Below are 20,460 nucleotides of genomic sequence, written 5' to 3'. Positions count from 1 at the left end.
CTCAAGATAAGTAGAGATGTGTAGTGTTCAGTAGGAAAACAGTAGTGTTTCCAGGAGTAATCAGGTACAGATTTTTACTACTTGATGTTGGTAGTAAATAAGTAGTCAAAACACTACAGCTTTACTACACAGTCTTGTTAGTAGTAATCAGTTAGGCTAGAGATTTTTCTACTTGATGTTGGTAGTTAATAAGTACTCAAAATACTACAGCTTTACTACACAGGCTTTTCAATAGTAATCAGGTAGAGTTTTTATTACTTGATGTATCATAACACTACAGCCAGACTACAGCGACTTTTCGTGACTGCAGAAGAAGACAGAACAGGAAGTAGTTGGTTGTTGTTACTGTTTACTGTTTTTGACAATCCCGAATGTAATCACCTTCCATCCTCCATCATCCTGTCTTTCATAGACCTTATGCTGGCACCATCTGTAAGTTTAACTTTCCTTTATGAATACTTTCATGTCATTGTTTAGCCGTTGATATAACTTTTTACAACTTCAAAAAGATTGCTAGCCAAAACGCTCATAGCCGTTAGCCGTTGCCATAGAGATGTATTGAGTTTAGCCTAGCTGTTTGCTAGCCCCATTGAATTGTAGATATGTAGACTCTGTTTTCGCCATGCTAGCTGATGAGTGTGTTTGTATACAAATGTACAGTATGTTCTTATTGTATACTTACCCATTCTACTTACCTCTTTTGACCTGTTGCCAATGAGCCACTTGACATAAGAAGATTGGAGGCCATTGTTAGTAAGATTAAAAATGTTTATCAGATGTTATTCTGTGACGTCTTATGTGACCTCTGTTAGCCGATGATTAATAATTGGCTTAGAATTGGTTGTCTCTTGTCCTTGTCTTAATTTCTTAAAAGGTTACATGGTGGAATAAATGTGGCTGCAACAAAAAAAGACAACGTGAATATAGTTCAGTCAAAGCTGAACGAAGACAAGGTCTCAAAGGGATTGACAAAATAAGTGTAAATATGTCATTGAATATGTCATTAATTGAATCAAAACAAATTGCAATAAAGTTTGTATGAGCTTATTATTGCTTGTTTGGTGATTTAACTACAGTTAGAAACATGAGGAAATAACATGCAGTGATTTTCAATAGGTAAACAGTAGTTAAATGTTTTAAATAGTAATTCCAAAGGATTTATGTAGAAAATGGTAAAGGATCAGGATCAATTCAGTAGTGATCAGTAGTGATACAACACCACACACACAGATGGCACTGGCAGTAGTAATTCAATATGGATTGAGTATGCAGACAGCAGTAATGTGTAGGAATCGTGTAGTAATTCAATAGTGAACGTGTAAGAATTATGTAGGTTTTAAGTAGTAGATACCCAAAAGCTCAGTAGTTATACATTAAGGGAGAATTATGTAGTGATTTGAGTAGGAAATATGTAGTGTTCACCAGTAGCGAAACATCCCAATTCATAATTTATTGCTACTTAAATTACTACATAATTCACTACTGGTTTACTACACATCTCAATAACAATCAAGTACTAAAACCAGTAGATTTTGTGTAGATCTTCTGTAGTAGTGATCAGTAGTAATTCAGTAGTACTTGAGGGAAAGCAGTAACAGACTGGTAACCGGGCTGTCATCAAAACTCCCTATCACGCTACACAGCACACACTATATATACAAAAGTATGTGGACACCACATCAAATTTGTGGATTCGGCTATTTCAGCCACACCCATTGCTGACAGGTGTATAAAATCGAGCACACAGCCATGCAATCTCCATAGACAAACATTGGCAGTAGAATGGCCTTACTGAAGAGCTCAGTGACTTTCAACATGGCACCGTCATAGGATGCCACATTCCCTACAATTTCTGCCCTGCTAGAGCTGCCCCGGTCAACTGTAAGTGCTGTTATTGTGAAGTGGACATGTCTAGGAGCAACAACAGCCCACCCACGAAGTGGTAGGTCACACAAGCTCAGAAACAGGACCGACCGAGTGCTGAAGCGTATAGCACGTAAAAATTGTCTGTCCTTGGTTACAACACTCACTACCGAGTTCCAAACTGCCTCTGGAAGCAACGTCAGCACAATAACTGTTCATCAGAAGCTTCATTAAATTGGTTTCCATGGCCGAGCAGCCACACACAAGCCTAAGATCACCATGCGCAATACCAAGTATCGGCTGGAGTGGTGTAAAGCTCGCTGCCATTGGACTCTGAAGCAGTGGAAACACGTTCTCTGGAGTGATGAATCACGCTTCACCATCTGGCATTCCGACAGATTAATCTGGGTTTGGCAGATGCCAGGAGAACGTTACCTGCCCCAATACATAGTGCCAACTGTAAAGTTTGGTGGATGAATAATGGTCTGGGGCTATTGTTCATGGTTCAGGCTAGCCCCCTTAGTTCCAGTGAAGGGAAATCTTAACACTACAGCAGACAATGACATTCTAAATGATTCTGGGCTTCCAACTTTGTGGCAACAGTTTGAGGAAGGCTCTTTCCTGTTTCAGCATGACAATGCCCCTGTGCACAAAGCGAGGTCCATACAGAAATGGTTTGTCGAGATCGGTGTGGAAGAAATCGACTGGCCTGCACAGAGCCCTGACCTCAACCCCATCGAACACCTTGGGGATGAACACTCAACATCAGTGTCCAACCTCACTAATGCTATTGCAGCTGAAAGGAAGCAAGTCCATGCAGCAATGTTCCAACAACCGTTACCCTACGAAGTTCGGAGCCTGCTGGTTTTCTGTTCTGTCTGATAATTAATTGCACACACCTGGTGTTCCAGGTCTAAATCAGTCCCTAATTAGAGGGGAACAATGACAAAATGCAGTGGAACTGGCTTCAAGGTCCAGAGTTGAGTTTGAGAGATCTAGCCTTCCCAGAAGAGTGAAGGCTGTTATCGCAGCAAAGGGGGGGACCAACTCCATATTAATGCCCATGATTTTAGAATGAGACGAGCAGGTGTCCACATACTTTTGTCCGTGTAGTGTACCATCCCAAACCCCTATCCCCTATCCCTTATGCCCATGTGGAGATCAGAGATGATGTGATATGTAATACCATGGTGACAGCTCCAACGTACCCCCATCCCTAGCTAGAGGAGAATAGAGCCTGATCCGTACAGACTCCTCAGTAAACTGACCAAGAAAGGCACATTCTAAACACAGGTCTTCTACACAGTATATGTCAGCACCAGATATAATCAAGCTGGCTCGGGCATAATGTCAAATCAAAACAAGCCCCAACATGCCAAACAGGACACATTACTTCTGTGCTCTCATTCATTCATTCAGTCAGTCATTCAGTCAGTCAGTCATTCAGTCAGTGAGGCTGTTTCAGGAAACACCATACTCCTCTGCTTTTGAGTAAATATAGAACATTCCTTGTTGAGTCAACTCTGAATTATATAAACTGTGGGTGTTGATACTGAGCATGGAGTTCTGCTTTCGAGGGAAGCTTGCTTTTGACCTAAACACTGTGTGTGTGCTTGTGTGTGTTTGCTAGATTTTTTCCCCCCAGCATGTGTGTTCCCTCTAAGACGACATGATGGAGAGCCCACCTGTAAACCAAACCGGGAAGGTGGCAGGTTTCCACCCGATTCCTCCTTCACACACACACACACACACACACACACACACACACACACACACACACACACACACACATTTCCTCATCTATAAATAGCTTACACGTAACCAGCGGGGGCTCCAAAAATAAAATAAATGAACTTTTTACCCCAAAACAAAGCAGAGCGGCCCGTATCTAGTTCACACTAAGACAGAGAGAGACAGAAACAGACATAGCCAGTAGAACTAGGGAAAAGAGATGGACGTTTAACAGAGTCCTCATTTTCCCTAACTAACACCCTCTCAACACCCAGTCTCACAACAATCCCAGTACTCCTTCTCTGTCACAAACTTAAACACACCATCGCAGTGTGCCAAAGATGGGCCTTTCTCTACATAAAGGGATGATTCAGAGTGCTCATTTACCCCCAAGCTGTGTACGTGTGTGTATTCTGGGGCAAGAGAGGGACAGACAGAAGGACCAAACAGAAACAGACTGGCCATAGGGCAGTTCAGACAAATGCCAGTGGGCTGATCTAAATTGGGGTGTTTGCATAGAATTGTCATTATTTGGCTAATAATGAGGGCCCAAAGGAAAAAAATGGGCTGGGGTATTAGAAATCACCGGGTGGATTTTTTTTATCCCAGTCCATCCCTGGACCAGAGACACACAGGCCTATAGACAGACAGATAGACAGGGTAGACAGAATGTGTAAGTGTGTATTTTGAGGCTGGATAGAGCGAGAGCGACAGACAGTGGGTGATGGGGTGGCAATGCCCTTGTATATCTTGGCAGGACATCCTACATGCCAGTGTCAGAGGGGCAGGGGTAGTGGGGGGTAGACGGATGGGTGCCGGGCAGGGGGTAGACAGGGAACGGGAGGAGTAGAGGGCTGGGGGCGGAGGAGTGCACGTAGACGAGTCTCAAAGGGGTGTGTGCAAGCCCCCAGACATAGAGCCTGCGTCGACTTCATCATGGCGCTAGGAGCACCGCATATCCTTTCAAAGAAAACAACGTAGTTCCTCTATCACTTAGTCAGGAGGAAAATAACAAGTAAAAGGGACATGACTTAGATCGGTGTCCTACAGCTCTACCAAGCTGGCCAGTAGATGCTGTAACCCACCACCACCACCACCACCATTCTCCACTACAGGCACATGACTCACTATAAATACTTCAGACTAGACTAGAGTAGGGGGGAATTTCTGATTAACACTACAGAAGCTACAGGCAACTAGCAGACAAAGCTCATCTGTATTAGACTCCCTAACTGGAGGATGGTGGATGTAGACTCCCGTACTGGAGGATGGTGGATGTAGACTCCCTAACTGGAGGATGGTGGATGTAGACTCCCTAACTGGAGGATGGTGGATGTAGACTCCCTAACTGGGGGATGGTGGATGTAGACTCCCTAACTGGGGGATGGTGGATGTAGACTCCCTAACTGGAGGATGGTGGATGTAGACTCCCTAACTGGAGGATGGTGGATGTAGACTCCCTAACTGGAGGATGGTGGATGTAGACTCCCTAACTGGAGGATGGTGGATGTAGACTCCCTAACTGGAGGATGGTGGATGTAGACTCCCTAACTGGAGGATGGTGGATGTAGACTCCCGTACTGGAGGATGGTGGATGTAGACTCCCTAACTGGAGGATGGTGGATGTAGACTCCCGTACTGGAGGATGGTGGATGTAGACTCCCGTACTGGAGGATGGTGGATGTAGACTCCCGTACTGGAGGATGGTGGATGTAGACTCCCGTACTGGAGGATGGTGGATGTAGACTCCCTAACTGGAGGATGGTGGATGTAGACTCCCGTACTGGAGGATGGTGGATGTAGACTCCCTAACTGGAGGATGGTGGATGTAGACTCCCTAACTGGAGGATGGTGGATGTAGACTCCCTAACTGGAGGATGGTGGATGTAGACTCCCTAACTGGAGGATGGTGGATGTAGACTCCCTAACTGGAGGATGGTGGATGTAGACTCCCTAACTGGAGGATGGTGGATGTAGACTCCCGTACTGGAGGATGGTGGATGTAGACTCCCTAACTGGAGGATGGTGGATGTAGACTCCCTAACTGGAGGATGGTGGATGTAGACTCCCTAACTGGAGGATGGTGGATGTAGACTCCCGTACTGGAGGATGGTGGATGTAGACTCCCGTACTGGAGGATGGTGGATGTAGACTCCCTAACTGGAGGATGGTGGATGTAGACTCCCTAACTGGAGGATGGTGGATGTAGACTCCCTAACTGGAGGATGGTGGATGTAGACTCCCGTACTGGAGGATGGTGGATGTAGACTCCCTAACTGGAGGATGGTGGATGTAGACTCCCTAACTGGAGGATGGTGGATGTAGACTCCCTAACTGGAGGATGGTGGATGTAGACTCCCTAACTGGAGGATGGTGGATGTAGACTCCCTAACTGGAGGATGGTGGATGTAGACTCCCGTACTGGAGGATGGTGGATGTAGACTCCCGTACTGGAGGATGGTGGATGTAGACTCCCTAACTGGAGGATGGTGGATGCAACACTACACAGTAAGTAAGTTGTTTACCACGGTGGCAGATGACACTGTACTCACTAGAAAACAAGTGTTGGGGTAAAATTCAGACACGTCAGAGTTAAGGCCCATATGGGGACCACCCAGCAAATCCTCTGCAATATGCTTTTAAATAAACTACAGTTTGGGTTGTGAATTCTTCAGGTCTTAAGAGAGGAGTGAGGCCCAAGGTGTTTGATGGTTTTCTACCTCGTTAAATTCCAGTCAATCAGTTGATCAAGTAGAATGGCAGCAAGAAATGAAAACCGTCAGGACTGCGGAACTCCGGAGCCTCCATTGTGCACCCCTGCCCAGTCATGTGTTCCCACTCCCAGCCATGTGTTGGTTCATAAAGCTGAGATGTGGCAGCTAGGTGAGGCTAGCCTTTAGTCTGTAATCCACCTGTAAACTGCCTGCTCTCTCTGACTTAATGGGAGAGCCAGAACAGAAACTAGAGGCTTATCCAGAGGACAGGAGCCAAGTATCAGGCGTGTTAGTGCTGGGCTGGAACTAAAGCCTGCACACACTGTAGCTCTCCAGCTAGACCAGGGGGCAGAGCTGGAGAACACACCCCTCAAGGCCACATACTGTACACTGCTCTAGCCTGGGATCAGGGTCATAATACCCATTGACACTGGGTGCACAGACCCCCTCACCTGTATTAATACGCTAGAAAATATTATACAAAAGTATTTTATTTTCTCAAAATGACTTTAAAGATACTGAATTTTTGGCCATCAGTGCTACATATTTCACTTTCTCTAACAGGTCTGAGATTCATTCAAAAACAGCTAAAGTATTGACCTCAATCAACTTTAAATTGACATGAACACACTACTTAATAAAACATTTAAGAAAAATAAACAAATCCGACTATACAATCCACATCTCTCTCACTGAGCTGTTGTATACTCTGAGTATAACACATCTATTAAATTATATGACAGACTGCTACGTGTTTACGGTCGAGTTCGGAGCGCAAACACTGTGCGTATTCTGCCAATAGCGCAAACTGTCCCAACTGTAAACTTTCAAAGCGAATATAATGAATTAACCACCGGACACACTTACTGTAGCCTGCTCCTCATGAGGCTGCTCTGTCCGATATCAGTGTCCGTTTACGCAGGCGTTTTCACGAGCCTTGTCCGAATACCGTACAGCAGAAAAGTCTTCGTGTAAAGAGCCCCGTTAGAAAAACGAATTCGCTTTAAATCCAGAATGGAAATAACCTACTATTAATCATACGAACACAGTGATGGAAAGGGCAACTGGCAACATTAAAACTCTCTTCTCCACTCCAGATTTGAAATGAAGAGGAAGGGAGTCGTGCTACGCAGTCTCTCAGTGTGAGTGAGTGATTTGCCCGGTGAAGGAACGGAGGAGGGGAAGGAAAGGGGGATAATACCGCTAATGTTTGTTTCCCGTTGGTGATGTGCCCACAGACACACTTTGATCGATCGCTCTCCCTCTCTCTCCCTCCAATCCATCAAACACGCACACAATCCATGAACAAGTTTTAAGGCCCTAGCGGGCGCGCGCGCGTAAAGACACACACAAACACACACACACACACACAGCCTATCTGTCTGAAGTGTGTTCAGTCAACATATGTGCCAATCAAATAAACCACCCTAGTCGTAGTATAGCAGACTACATTCCCCGTCTGGTTAAGCAGTGAAAACGTGGATATCTTACCAGTCAATTACTTGCACTTCCTTCTGTTCTGTCAAAGCTTCAGCCCCAGATCCTCCTGCATGTGTTTCAGGTTTCGGTTCTCGCTCTTTCCTTCTGGCTTTATCTCAATCTGTCTCTCATCTGTGTCAGTCAGTCTGTGTCTGAGTGTTTCATCAGGGTGGTCTCTAAGGGCCTCAGGTCCATTGGTTTACAGAGCACCTGGAGGAGACCGGAGAGATACTGTATGAGACTGGAGCTGGTTCTAAAAGAACAGATTAAGATGTAGTTTACACACACGCAAACACACACACACGCACACACACGCACGCACACACCTGCTTTTAATCTTAAAACAGACTATTAAACTCAAATGAATGTACATTTTCAGAGTAATACACTCTCCCTTCCCTAGAATACACAGGGCAAACAGAAAGTATGAAGTATGAAGTGTTGGTCTGTAGCTCACTGGTGCACTGCAGTGGAAGCTCTTGGAACTGCACCTGTTTACCAGTACTGTGCAGTTTTGGATGGGTGGATGGACTTACGAAATGTCCTACAACTCTATAGCGGTAGGCTACTTCTCTCCGCTCTAACCCGCTCTGCAGCTCACACACCGACACGCACACACACGCACACTTGCCCACACCCGCACACATATACTGTACACAAAAGCAAATAGTCCGTCTCTGGGGAGTGTTTTCACTGCAAATGTGTTCCTGTAGGGTATGTCTCATGGGATTCTAGTTTGGTTGTTAGTGGTCCAGTGGACCGCCCAGTGCGTTACACCTGCTATGTATAATGGATGAGCCTTAACCTTTTGTAGTGTTACAGGAAAAACAGTCGTCGTTCTCCTACTGTAGAAACTATACACCCCGAGAAAAGATGCTGCTGTCTTTGTAGGCATCTCACCTGACAAGCCTGCTGTCATCGTTTCCTGTCACTCCCATCACTCAGGCTGACATACACAATGTAATCTGCCTGTTATTCATGCGAGACAGGCCTCTGAACTGCAAAGGCACAGTCATCCAAGAGCATTTTTTACAACAATGAAAGTATGTCTCTGCAAACTCCGTACAATATGTGGAGATATTTCAAAGCATGCTTTCGTGCTTTGAAGGGGCTCCCGAGTGGCGCAGCGGTCTAAGGCACTGCGTCTCAGTGCTTGAGGTGTCACTACAGACACCCTGCTTCGATTCCAGGCTGGATCATAACCGGCCGTGATTGGGAGTCCCATAGGGCGGCGACACAATTGGGCCAGTGTCGTCCGGGCTTGGCCGTTGTAGGCCGTCATTGTAAATAAGAATTTGTTCTTAACTGACTTGCCTGGTTAAATAAAGGTTAAAACCTTATTCTCTCCTCCATCCCTTCCCTCATCGACACACACACAAACACTCATGTGTATGTGGCATGTAGCTCCCTCAGACACAGCTGTGCTTGGTTCTGAGGCCAGAGTGTATGGCAGTGTTAGGGCAGTACCACCAGAGATATTTTAAGCTCTGATTCACTCCAGAATTTCAGTACGAACAGCAGTGATAGCCAGGCAGACAGTGACTAACATTAGCTATGGAATTGTTTGCAGTTTAATTGAATACAGTAGTTTGGCATCTCGAATCTACACCACAAACCCTGTCTGTCAGAGATGTGACATAACAAACTATACGAATATGACCAAGAGGCTGTTAGGACGCAAGGGACCGTAGCGACGCAGGAGACCACAAGCTAAAGGCTACTTATGGTAAATACAGTCAACCTACTGTACTGCATCACACAGTAGACTGTCAGCCATGGTTATGACTGAAAGACCAGTTTTATAACAAGATGCATTTGTTCAAGGTCATTAGGAATAAAGCTAGAAGTAACCTAGAAACAAAGTTTAAGTATCAAAGGGTCAGAGATCATAGGCCAGTCAGAGAGGTGATTGGGGGAGGGGCAGGGAGAGCCAAGATGGAGGGCCAATGACCAACTGTTACAGATCCACAAAACATTGTAGACTTGCTTGAATACAGTATATTAACACCACCATGGAATGTTGAGCTATATAGCTTGCTAAAAGTACAGCATAGGAATAGAAGAGTGAATGTCAACCTTTTTGTCTTTTTTCATGGTCAAATTCTAACTTCATATCTTTCTGTCTCTCTCTCTCTATCCTGGGCCAGTCCTGATTGACTACTGCAGCTGTGGCTGTGCTTCTCGCTATGGTCGGACAGGCAGACACAGACAGACAGGCAGACCAGGAGAACCCAACCACACACAGAGGTGAAAGACGCTTGACTTTGGGAGGCATTACAAGTCCTTTAGATTTTCCTTTATAGTTTCTCGTCAGCAGATGAAGCCATACCACCCGCTGACTTTACCATGAGAAAACACCAGAGAAGACATTTATGTTTTTGTGTTCATTTGCGGTGCGCTCACACACTTTCCCATAGACAGCACACACTCTCAAATGCGCTCTCACGCTCACAAACTCTTGTTTGATCATGTGGCACACACTCCTTTCTGCCCAAAACTAAACTAAATTGAAAGCTATGAGTCAGTAAGAGTTTGCTGTGCGTCACGCACACGCACACACACACACACACACACACACACACACACACACACACACACACACACACACACACACACACACACACACACACACACACACACTCACCAGTGCTGCTTGTATTATCTTCCCCAGGAAGGTTCCCTACAGCTCCAGCTGTGGGTCAGATCACTCTATCCTTTAGCTCAGAAAAGAAGGGATGAAATGGAACAAAGGAGCAAAAGAGGACTAGAAGAAGGTATAAAGCCAGACCAGCTGGCTTAGAGGAGAAAACCCAGAGACCTGGGTGACCGTGTTCGGCTCAAAGCTACCAACTGCACACTGAGAGGAAAGAGACATAACCAGCCCCCAGCAGCGCCCTCAGACACACACACACCCTGTGACCTCCCTCAGAGGCGTCATGCCCATAGTGGGCACAGGGGCACGTGCCCCCTCAGATTTGTCGTTTAAAAAAAAATATATATCTATATATTTTTTAAATGTGTTTCCCTGTAATACTTTCTACTAGCCACCTAGAAATTTGGGGCAGTAGGTAGCCTAGCGGTTAGAGTGTCGAGCCAATAACCAAAAGCTCACTAGTTTGAATACCCGGGCCAACAAGATGAGAAATCTGCCAATGTGCCCTTGAGCAAGGCACTTAACCCAAATTGTTCCAGGGTCCCCGTAGATAATGGCTGACCCTGTCCGTGACCCAACTTTCTGAGGGTGTCTCAAGGGGAGTTGGGATATGCAAAAATGTCCAATTCCAACATGTGTATAATACACACTATTCATTATTATAATCCTTTTTTGAAGTTGGCTTTAGCTAGCCCAGGTAGGTTCCCAATCTCCTAATCTCATTACTAGCTACCAAGAGATCATTTCATAATATCACTCAAGCTAGTAGCTAGCTTGTCTAACTATCTTAGCATGCAAGCCTGCTGGCAAGGTTGGTAGACTTTAGAAAAGCAAGCAATTAATAAACTCACTGAATAAGACTCACATTCCTTTCGATCTTTTAACCAGATTTGAGCGGAGATGCAGAGAAGCATATTTCGTTTCTTTAAAAAAAAGATCCACCAGTAAGGAGGATACAGACAGCCCAAGAGGTACGCTTAGACATGCAGAAAAAGAAACATTTTTGTTTTACATAGAATTAAGCATAATGATTATGGCTCTAGGTTCAGGTGTTTGAAAAATGGAAACATTTTCAATGTAGCCATCCTCACGTACTTTGTGCCCCCTCAGATTCTGGGGTGCATGATGCCCCTGGCCTCCCCAGTGCGTTCTGGCTGGGTGTCTGAGGACGAGGTTTAGTCACCTGTCTCTGTCATTCTGGGTATATTTAGCTGTGAGGTGTCGCTAACGCTGCCTGTGTGTGTGTGTGTCACTGACACTCAGGCCTTTGTAGGCCTTGGCATAAGAGTCCAGGATTACTGGTCTAAAGGCCTATGGCTCTTCCCAATACAGAGAAAGAGGGTTGGAACAGACAGACGGGACGGGACGGGACGGGACGGGACGGACGGACGGACGGACGGACGGACGGACGGACGGACGGACAGACAGACGGACGAGACGGACGGACGGACGGACGGACGGACGGACGGACGGACGGACGGACGGACAGACGGACAGACAGACAGACAGACAGACAGACAGACAGACAGACAGACAGACAGACAGACAGACAGACAGACAGACAGAGATCAAACCTATGAACATGGCCCGGATTTTCACACACTGAGCATCTGCTAGGCTGAGGCTTAGTTTTAACCTGCCCACTTCTGTCAGATCACTACAGATGAAGGAAAGGAGAGAGAAGATGAAGCTACTCAATACACCTATAAAGTTCCTATAGGGTTAGTGTGAGGATACAGTGGGTTCTTGAAGACCAATGATAATACACAAACAAACACACACAAACACAATGATAACAAATAGTGGGCAGCACACTGGTCTCAGCTGTGGGAATCTCTGTACGCATGAGAGCTCAGGTATAAACCTACTCTATAGCTGATGGGAAGTTACACCTTCACAAGTTTAATGGCTTCTCCACACTGTTGACTTTACTTGTCCACTACCTGCTGACTTGACAGATTCACCAGACACACACACACAGACAGTCTGGAATTGACCATATATTGTACAGCTCATATACAGTACAGTCCTGACATGGTGAATGATTAGTTTGAGCCTTAATCTAAGCAGTCCTGAAGTCTGTCAGTCTGAGAGTTCAGCTCAGGTTCAGTTTGTTGTTATAGTAAAACATCAACACATCCAGGCCATTACTCTCAGTGGTGGAAAATACCCAATTGTCGTACTTGAGTAAAGTTAAGATACCTTCATAGAAAATGACTCAAAGTAAAAGTCACCCAGTAAAATACTACTTGCGTAAAAGTCTAAAAGTATTTGGTTTTAAATATACTTAAGTATCAAAAGTAAATGTAATTGCAAAAATATACTTAAGTATCAAAAGTAAATGTAATTGAAAAAATATACTTAAGTATCAAAAGTAAAAATGATTTTAAATTCCTTATCTTAAGCAAACCAGATGGCACCGTTTCATTTTTTTATTTTTTATTTACGGATAGCCAGGGGCACACTCCAATACTCAGACATAATTTACAAACGAAACGTGTGTTTAGTGAGTCCGCCAGATCAGAGGCAGTAGGGATGACCAGGGATGTTCTCTTGATAAGTGCATGTATTGAAACATTTTCATGTCCTGCTACCCATTCAAAAGTACTTTTGGGTGTCAGGGAAAATGTACGGAGTAAAAAGTACATTATTTTCTTTAGGAATGTAGTGAAGTAAAAGTTGTCAAAAACATGAATAGGAAAGATACCCCCCAAAATACTTAAGTAGTACTTTAAAGTAGTTTTACTTATGTACTTTACACATCTGATTACTCTAACGGGTTAGCTGACAGACTTGTGTGTGTGGCTGTTTGCAGGTGCGTGCGTGCACTTGATAGACGGCCCCTGATAGACTGATGCCCCTGATCCACCACCCTCCAGGAAGTGAAGAGAGGGACAGAGAGAAATAAAGAGGGAGAGAAGAGAAAAGAGTGGTAGAGAAGAGAAGGGAGATAATAGAGAAGGGTGAAGAGAGACTAGAGAACCGAGAGGGATATCTGAGGTGAGAGTGTGGGTGTTATTGTGTGAGGGGCGGGCAGAGGAGAGGAAGGAGTTGGTCTCTCATCCAGTAATAATATTTTCTGGAGCTCTCTGCAAAACATCTGGTTCTCTTCAGACAAGCCTTATTGCTACTGACACTACTTATTTGTCTTTCACCCACACCTCTCCCACCTACATGCACACGTATACACAAGTACACACACGTGCACACTGCACTGACACACAAGTGTGTACCCCCTGTCCCCTCTCAGTTGCTTTTGGCTGGAAACTTGTTTCCCAAAGAGTTGCTGGTTCAAGCCTCGTTCCGGTTGTTTCCCCTAAATTGTTACGCCTCCTTCACAGACCGGATGGCACTTCATGTTCTTTTCCTATAGAAAACCCTTGTGTGGCTATTCAATGGGCCGGGTTGTTTTAGTTATGAATGAAACGGTCAAACAAACTATAACTGTAAAAACCTGTGGTGTAGCAATGTTGTAGGTTTACTGGCAGTGTTTAGTAAAATCTCTCTCCTCTCCTGCTGTTTCCTGTCTTCCATACCCCCTCTTTACCCTCTTCTGTGGGGGGCATGACCAATGGCCACAGAGATCAGTAGTGCTTGTAATGGATTAATCAGTGAAGAATATCACTGTCTGTACATGCCATTATCCTTCCAGCAGTGTACAAGCTGTAAAAGTTGAAAATGCCAGTTACTGAGACAATGGCAACTAACTACATATGTTTTGGTTCACTGGAGAATGCAGCTGGTCTGGCACAGGGATTATGGGCTAGAGTTGTGTTGGGCTAGGCTGTGGGGCCCTGTAGGGTTGGGCTGGGACCAGCGGAGAGCCCTGTGCTACGTGTTTGGGTTGGGCTGGGACTGGGGCTTTGGTCCAGATATGAGATGATGTGGGGTAGGGCTGAGGCTCCACTCCCCAGAAGATAGTGTTACTGTGAAAGCCATGAGCGAGTGGAAACTAATCTACCCTTACCAAGCTGCCTCGCATAGCTGACAGTCCATGCTACATCTCTGTGTATGTGTGTGTTTCACCAGCTGCTTGCGTCTCTTCCAGTCAATGGTGTTTAGAAAATAGCTTGAAAAACCCATACTTATAAGTACAGCTCAATTCATGCAATCAAGCAAGGACACACACACCAAACACACGTCTAAGTGCAGGAGGGCATCTCAACAATGAGCGGGGCACCTTTGAAGTGTTGTTAGCTCTATCCTGGGTCAGGCTGGGTCAGTCATAACAACTGACTGGAACAACAGCCATCAAGGCCACGACAGGTGGAAACACATGACAAGGCTATAGGCTGGGGCTATACGGGCCATTTTCCAGGACAAAGATTAGAAACCTATTCCTGGAATAAAACACTTTCGATGGAGATTCCAGAACTGGGCTTATATCTGGGAAATATCGTACAAAAACGTTGACTAGCTAGTTTTGAGCCAGCTAAATTCTGGTCATTCTAAGGTTGAACTCTGGGTACCGGTATTCTACTGCAGAATTTGGGGTATTCTCCATCTCATAGTGGAATCCTGGCCATCCTCCTGCCGGGTCAGGCCAGGGGTCATGGTTCTCACCTGTACATTCCTGTAGTTGTGCTGATATGCAGCTTGCTACAACCACGTGTCATTATATGAATGAATGGGTGGTTCATTTTACAGTCCACCAATAGTTACTTCGATTTTTAAAACAGTAATGATCTAATATTTGCATAATAAATAGGCTTTGGTTTCTTTTAGATTCATTGACGCAAGTCCAGCTTCACTACTGTATGGTACCAGGTAAGTACCAATTGTGTTGAAATTGTTCTAGGTAAATACCAGAACGTTTCTAGAGATTTGCCATGTAAATACAAAGGGCCAGCTTAAACCGGGCTGTAAAATAACATTTTACTGAATTAATAAAAAAAAGGTATAAGCCTTTAATGAATTCCTCAATTCATTAAAGGCTTATAATATCAAGTTTTCATGTGTGTGTGTCGCTCTGACACCTAAGACTAGAGGAAGGGGAAGTCAAGGCTAGTACCATGCATTCACACTGATCCATCAGCCTCCCAGTCCAACAGCATAAGGAGAGCCACAGGTCAAGCTGTCTGACCTATCCTGACGCTGGCCCGAGGGGAGGGGAGTGACCGTAAACAGTTCCCAGGTGTCAGAGGTTAAGTGTTGTCACATGGCCAGCACAGCCCACCTAATGACTGACAGGTGTCGAACTCTGACCCATGTTACCATGGAAACAAGGTTTTAGGCCACATCCCGGACATGAGCATCACTTCTCGTTAGAACAAAACACAAACAGGGCAATTTGTCTGTTTTAAAGAGACGTGGGTTTTTGCCCTCTAAAAAGTCAAGCAAATGCCTGAGTAATTGGGGGAAATGAGAACAAGGTGATATTGTGCTATAGAGAGTACAGTCTATCACCAATTACACTTTACAGCTGTGGTGATGGGATATACCTGTAGCTAAAGGCTTTCCCAGTCCACAGGGTGCTGAGGGGCATGTGAGGGAGGGGAGATAGGATAAGAATAGGGGGATAGTCACCCTAACCACCCCTGTTGATTGTCTGTCATCACCATAAAGGTATCTGGTATAGATGCCAGGTTGCAGTTGTAAATGAGAACCTGTTCTCAACTAGCCTACCTGGTTAAATAAAGGTGAAATAAAAAAAGAAAAGAAAAAATCCCTGCGCAGCAGCGAGTGTATTAGTCATTTAGCAGCCACTCTTGTCCAGAGCAATTTATGATCCGTGCATTCGACTAAAGCACAGTAAAATCATAATCACAACCCAAGGTTCTGGATGGGTCCATTCTCCCAGTCAGTAACAGTGTAACTGCCAGTCACGGGGTAGAGCAGAGGGACAATATGACATATTTTTAGAGTTCTCATCAACTCTAATGATTACCAGCAGGACAAAGGAGTGAGGGGGTAGTTTTAGGGGTCGGGGGGGGGGGGTTGTAGGGGGAGTGGGATGAGCGTTAAATGCCCCCCTGCATTGGCACATGCTCAGCTGTTGGGTAAGGGCAAACTGTCCGGACAGAGTCACTCAGCAGCACATACACACACACACACACAAAGACTCCAGAAATAAACTACCCCAGCAACTCCCCAGTTACAGCCTCGCCATCTCCCCCCTGTGGGTTACACAGACAAACACACACACACACACACACTCCACTTGCTTTAGAAACCTTAAACCCTCCAATTACAGGGAGGAAACTCCCAGAATCGTCTACCCTGTCATCATCTGATTGGCTGGGTTAATTACCTAAGCAAACTGAGACTAACTATGGGACTGAAACCAAAAGTAAATCACACAAACTCTTATCTAACTCAGCCTGCCTGCCAGGAATTTTGGCTGAAACCAAAATATGAGGAAGCATTGTGGTGTCAGGCTGAGTTGATTTGAACTCTCAGTATAATGTATTTATTGTGCAGGGGCATAGGCATGGGTGGGCCTGGGAGGGCACAGGCCCACCCACTGGGGAGCCAGGCCCAGCAAAAGCACATTTCTGCAGCACCCCACCCCACCAACAAATGTCTGGCTATGCCCGTTATTGTGAACTTCTTTCAGTGGAGGCTCCTCAGAGGAAGAAGGGGAGGACCATCAACCTCAGTGAATTTCATAAAAAAATATATTTTTAAAATGTTTAAGAAGTTGTACTTTTTAGATAAAACTGAACTAAATATAATCACGTCACCAAATAATTGATTAAAACACCATTTTGCAATTAAGCTTTACAGTAGCCTCAACAGCACTCTGTATGGTAGCACCATGGTGTGGCCGAAGGGCAGCTAGCGTCCATCCTCCTCTGTGTACATGGACTTCAATACAAAACATAGGAGGATCATGGTTCTCACCCCCTTCCATAGACGTACACAGTAATTATGACAACTTCCGGAGGACGTCCTCCAACCTATCAGAGCTCTTGCAGCATGAACTGACATGTTGTCCACCCAAAGGACCAGAGAATGAATCTAGTACTGAAAGCATAAGCTACAGCTAGCTAACACTGCACTGCATAAAATGTGGTGAGTAGTTGACTCAAAGAGAGAAAAACAATAGTTGAACTGTTTTGAACAAATCATTTTCTTCCAAAATGAAGGAGAAGCAAGAGAGAGATAGTATTTCTTTTTCAGTTTCACTTACTTAGCTAGCAAATGCAGCTAGCTAGTTTAGCCTACTCAAACACCCTGCTCAAACAGAGGTATGCTATGTTAGCTAGCTGGCTATGACTATCCAACGCAACACTAGAACTCTTCCAAGTCAAGGTAAGCTTTTGGTTTGGCTAATTTATTGCCCCTGGGACCGCCGGTGTAAGTGTAACCGATGTGAAATGGCTAACTAGTTAGCAGGGTGCACGCTAATAGCGTTTCAATCGGTGACGTCACTTGCTCTGAGGCCTTGAAGTAGTTGTTCCCCTTGCTCTGCAAGGGCCATGGCTTTTGTGGAGCGATGATTAACGATGCTTCGTGGGAGGCAGTTGTTGATGTGTGCAGAGGGTCCCTGGTTCGATCCCAGGTAGGGGCGAGGAGCGGGACGGAAGCTAAACTGTTACATTGATGCTGTTCATCCGGGTCACGGCACCAGTGTAACAGATGTTAATCGTACTCTCCTTGCAATCATGTTAGTTGTGCAGGACTTAATGATGTTGATGGTAAAATCCCTTGCATCACATGTTCATACTGGGCATAAACAAAATACAAAATACAATACAAAATATGTGTAAATACCTGTTGTTAAATAGGAAACAGCACATTAGTTGTGCAGGGCTTAATGATGTTGATGGCTGTCGATGGTAAAATCTGTAGCATGAAAACAACTGTGTTAGCAGTAAGCTTATGTGACCATTACATTGGTGCATGCTAGCTAACACACTTATATACAGCAATCATATACCAAAGCACATCCCAGAAAGCCCCTCAATCCCTAACAGGTACCATATACCCACACATGTATAAATCAGAACTGTACAGCACACTTGTACACATTGTAAAATAGAAAAATAGAAAATAATATTCAGAACGTGACCTACCCCTTGCATCACATTTTCATACTGGGGAGACCTGATGTTCGCGATCTCGCCCTATCTGCAAGCGGGGCCAATAACAACACGCCTTATTGTCATCGAAATTGAACCAACCAATAAGAATGCTTGAACATTAAATACACCTTTCTTTAGAGGCAAGTGGAAACATAACCAACCCTGTTACACTAGCGCTTAACTGCTTACTGACTGGAAACGGAAAGGGGGGATACCTAGTCAGTAGTACAACTGAATTCATTCAAGTGAAATGTGGACTGCACACTGTAACGCTACTGAATGATTGTAGCGGGTTTACTAACACGTTAGTTCTATTAGCTATGTTGACTAAGACATTACTTTAGTGAATATGGTGACAATGATGTGGGCTGTGTGTAGCGGTTATGATATGGTTTGGCTTGGAAAAGGTTTGTAAACTTTCATTCATAGGCTAGGTTGTAGCAACCTCATGATGGGTATATGGACAATTTGAGCATCATGTAGTAGCCTGGAATATGAATGAAAGTCATCCAATATGCTGTAACAGAAATAAGGCCATGCTCATGTACAACGCCCCATCATCTTAAACGCCACTGACTTCTTTACTGTGTATCAGTTCTCTAACATGGCTTCCTTTCAAGTTCAGGTTTATTATTATAACTCATCTTTACATAACAGGTATGATATATGATGTTACAGTGGTTCTGGCCTCACTTACCATAAACACAAAGCTGTCGAGTGAGAAGTCAAATTCTTTATATTTAACCTTTATTTTATCAGGTAGTCCTACTGAGACCAATGTATATTTTACAGATGAGCCCTGACTGCCAGACATTACGGAAAATACACACATCAATATAAATACAAAATGCAAGCAGAAAGAAAAACACTGTCATAAAATAAAAACACATTCATAAGTAAAAAGATACTCAGTCAGCTTTCTGAATTGCCTTAGAGGCACCAAAACATCACATTTAAGAACATGTTGAAGGTTGTTCCACAAATAAGCTGCAAGAAAGCTAAAAGCTTATTTACCTAACTCAGTAGAGACCAAAGGAATTTCCAGTTAGCCATCCCTGAGACTGGGTGTGGTGTTGTAACTCATATGTCAATCTCTGGTCCAATGTAAGTGTTTGAGATATACAACACTTCCCTCTAGTGGTTAAAAGGCAGAACAGCAGACAGTCACACTGACAGATAGACCAAACCATTGTTTTTGTACATTTAACCTTTATTTAACTAGGCAAGTCAGTTAAGAACATATTCTTATTTACAATGACGGCCTACCCCAGCCAAACCCAGACGACGCTGGGCCAATTTTGCACCGCCCTAAGGGACTCCCAATCACGGCCAGATGTGATGCAGCCTGGATTCGAACCAGGTACTGCAGTGACGCCTCTTGCACTGAGATGCAGTGTCTTAGTCGTTGCATCATTGTGAAGTCTGCACCAAGGTTATTATAGTAAACGAAAACAAATCAGAAAAAACTATTTTGAAAACTGAAATAAAATAATTAAGAAACCTGTTCAGTCAACTTCCCCCTCAGGCATTTTGCCTTTTTGAAAGACCTGTCAAAATGGTGGCAAGCATCCACACAAGAGAAAGGTTTATCGTTCTACAGTAGCCTACACCTGTCAGTCAACTGATCAACACATCCTATGCACTGTAGACCTATTAATAAGGTGGTAACACAGACCATTCAGTGCTTCAGCCATAGCCACAGGAAGTAGCGCTGCTGAGGAAGCTGCAGCACCCCCTGAAAATCAGAATGTAAAAATATTAATAAATCAATTTTAAAAATTCACAATAGTTGGGTAGAAGCTGTTTAGAAGCCTCTTGGACCTAGATTTAGGCTCCGGTACTGCTTGCTGTGCGGTAGCAGAGAGAACAGTCTATGACTAGGGTGGCTGAAGTCTGACAATTTTAAGGGCCTTCCTCTGACACCGCCTGGTATAGAGGTCCTGGATGGCAGGGAGCTTGGCCCTAGTGATGTACTGGACCGTTCGCACTACCC

The 20,460-nt window shown here is 44.6% G+C and overlaps 1 protein-coding gene across 3 annotated transcripts in view; it reads right to left on the bottom strand.

Moving 5' to 3' along the window:
* Window positions 1-10,705, bottom strand: part of LOC106563077 (myocyte-specific enhancer factor 2C) — a 31,332-nt gene extending 20,627 nt beyond the window's left edge. Inside the window, exons 1-2 of one of the 3 annotated variants that reach the window (XM_014128302.2) lie at window positions 10,432-10,705; window positions 7,800-7,997 (exon numbers count right to left, since the gene is read on the bottom strand). The gene's annotated coding sequence lies outside the window, so the exon portion shown is untranslated. Of the gene's footprint in view, window positions 1-7,175; window positions 7,480-7,799; window positions 7,998-10,431 lie in introns of those variants that run through there. The other 2 variants (XM_014128303.2, XM_014128304.2) reach the window with 2 other exon arrangements.
* Window positions 10,706-20,460: the final 9,755 nt, after the last annotated feature.

This window comes from Salmo salar, chromosome ssa11, assembly GCF_905237065.1.
Source record: "Salmo salar chromosome ssa11, Ssal_v3.1, whole genome shotgun sequence".
NCBI lineage: Eukaryota > Metazoa > Chordata > Actinopteri > Salmoniformes > Salmonidae > Salmo > Salmo salar.
This window is presented reverse-complemented; position numbering and strand designations above follow the sequence as displayed.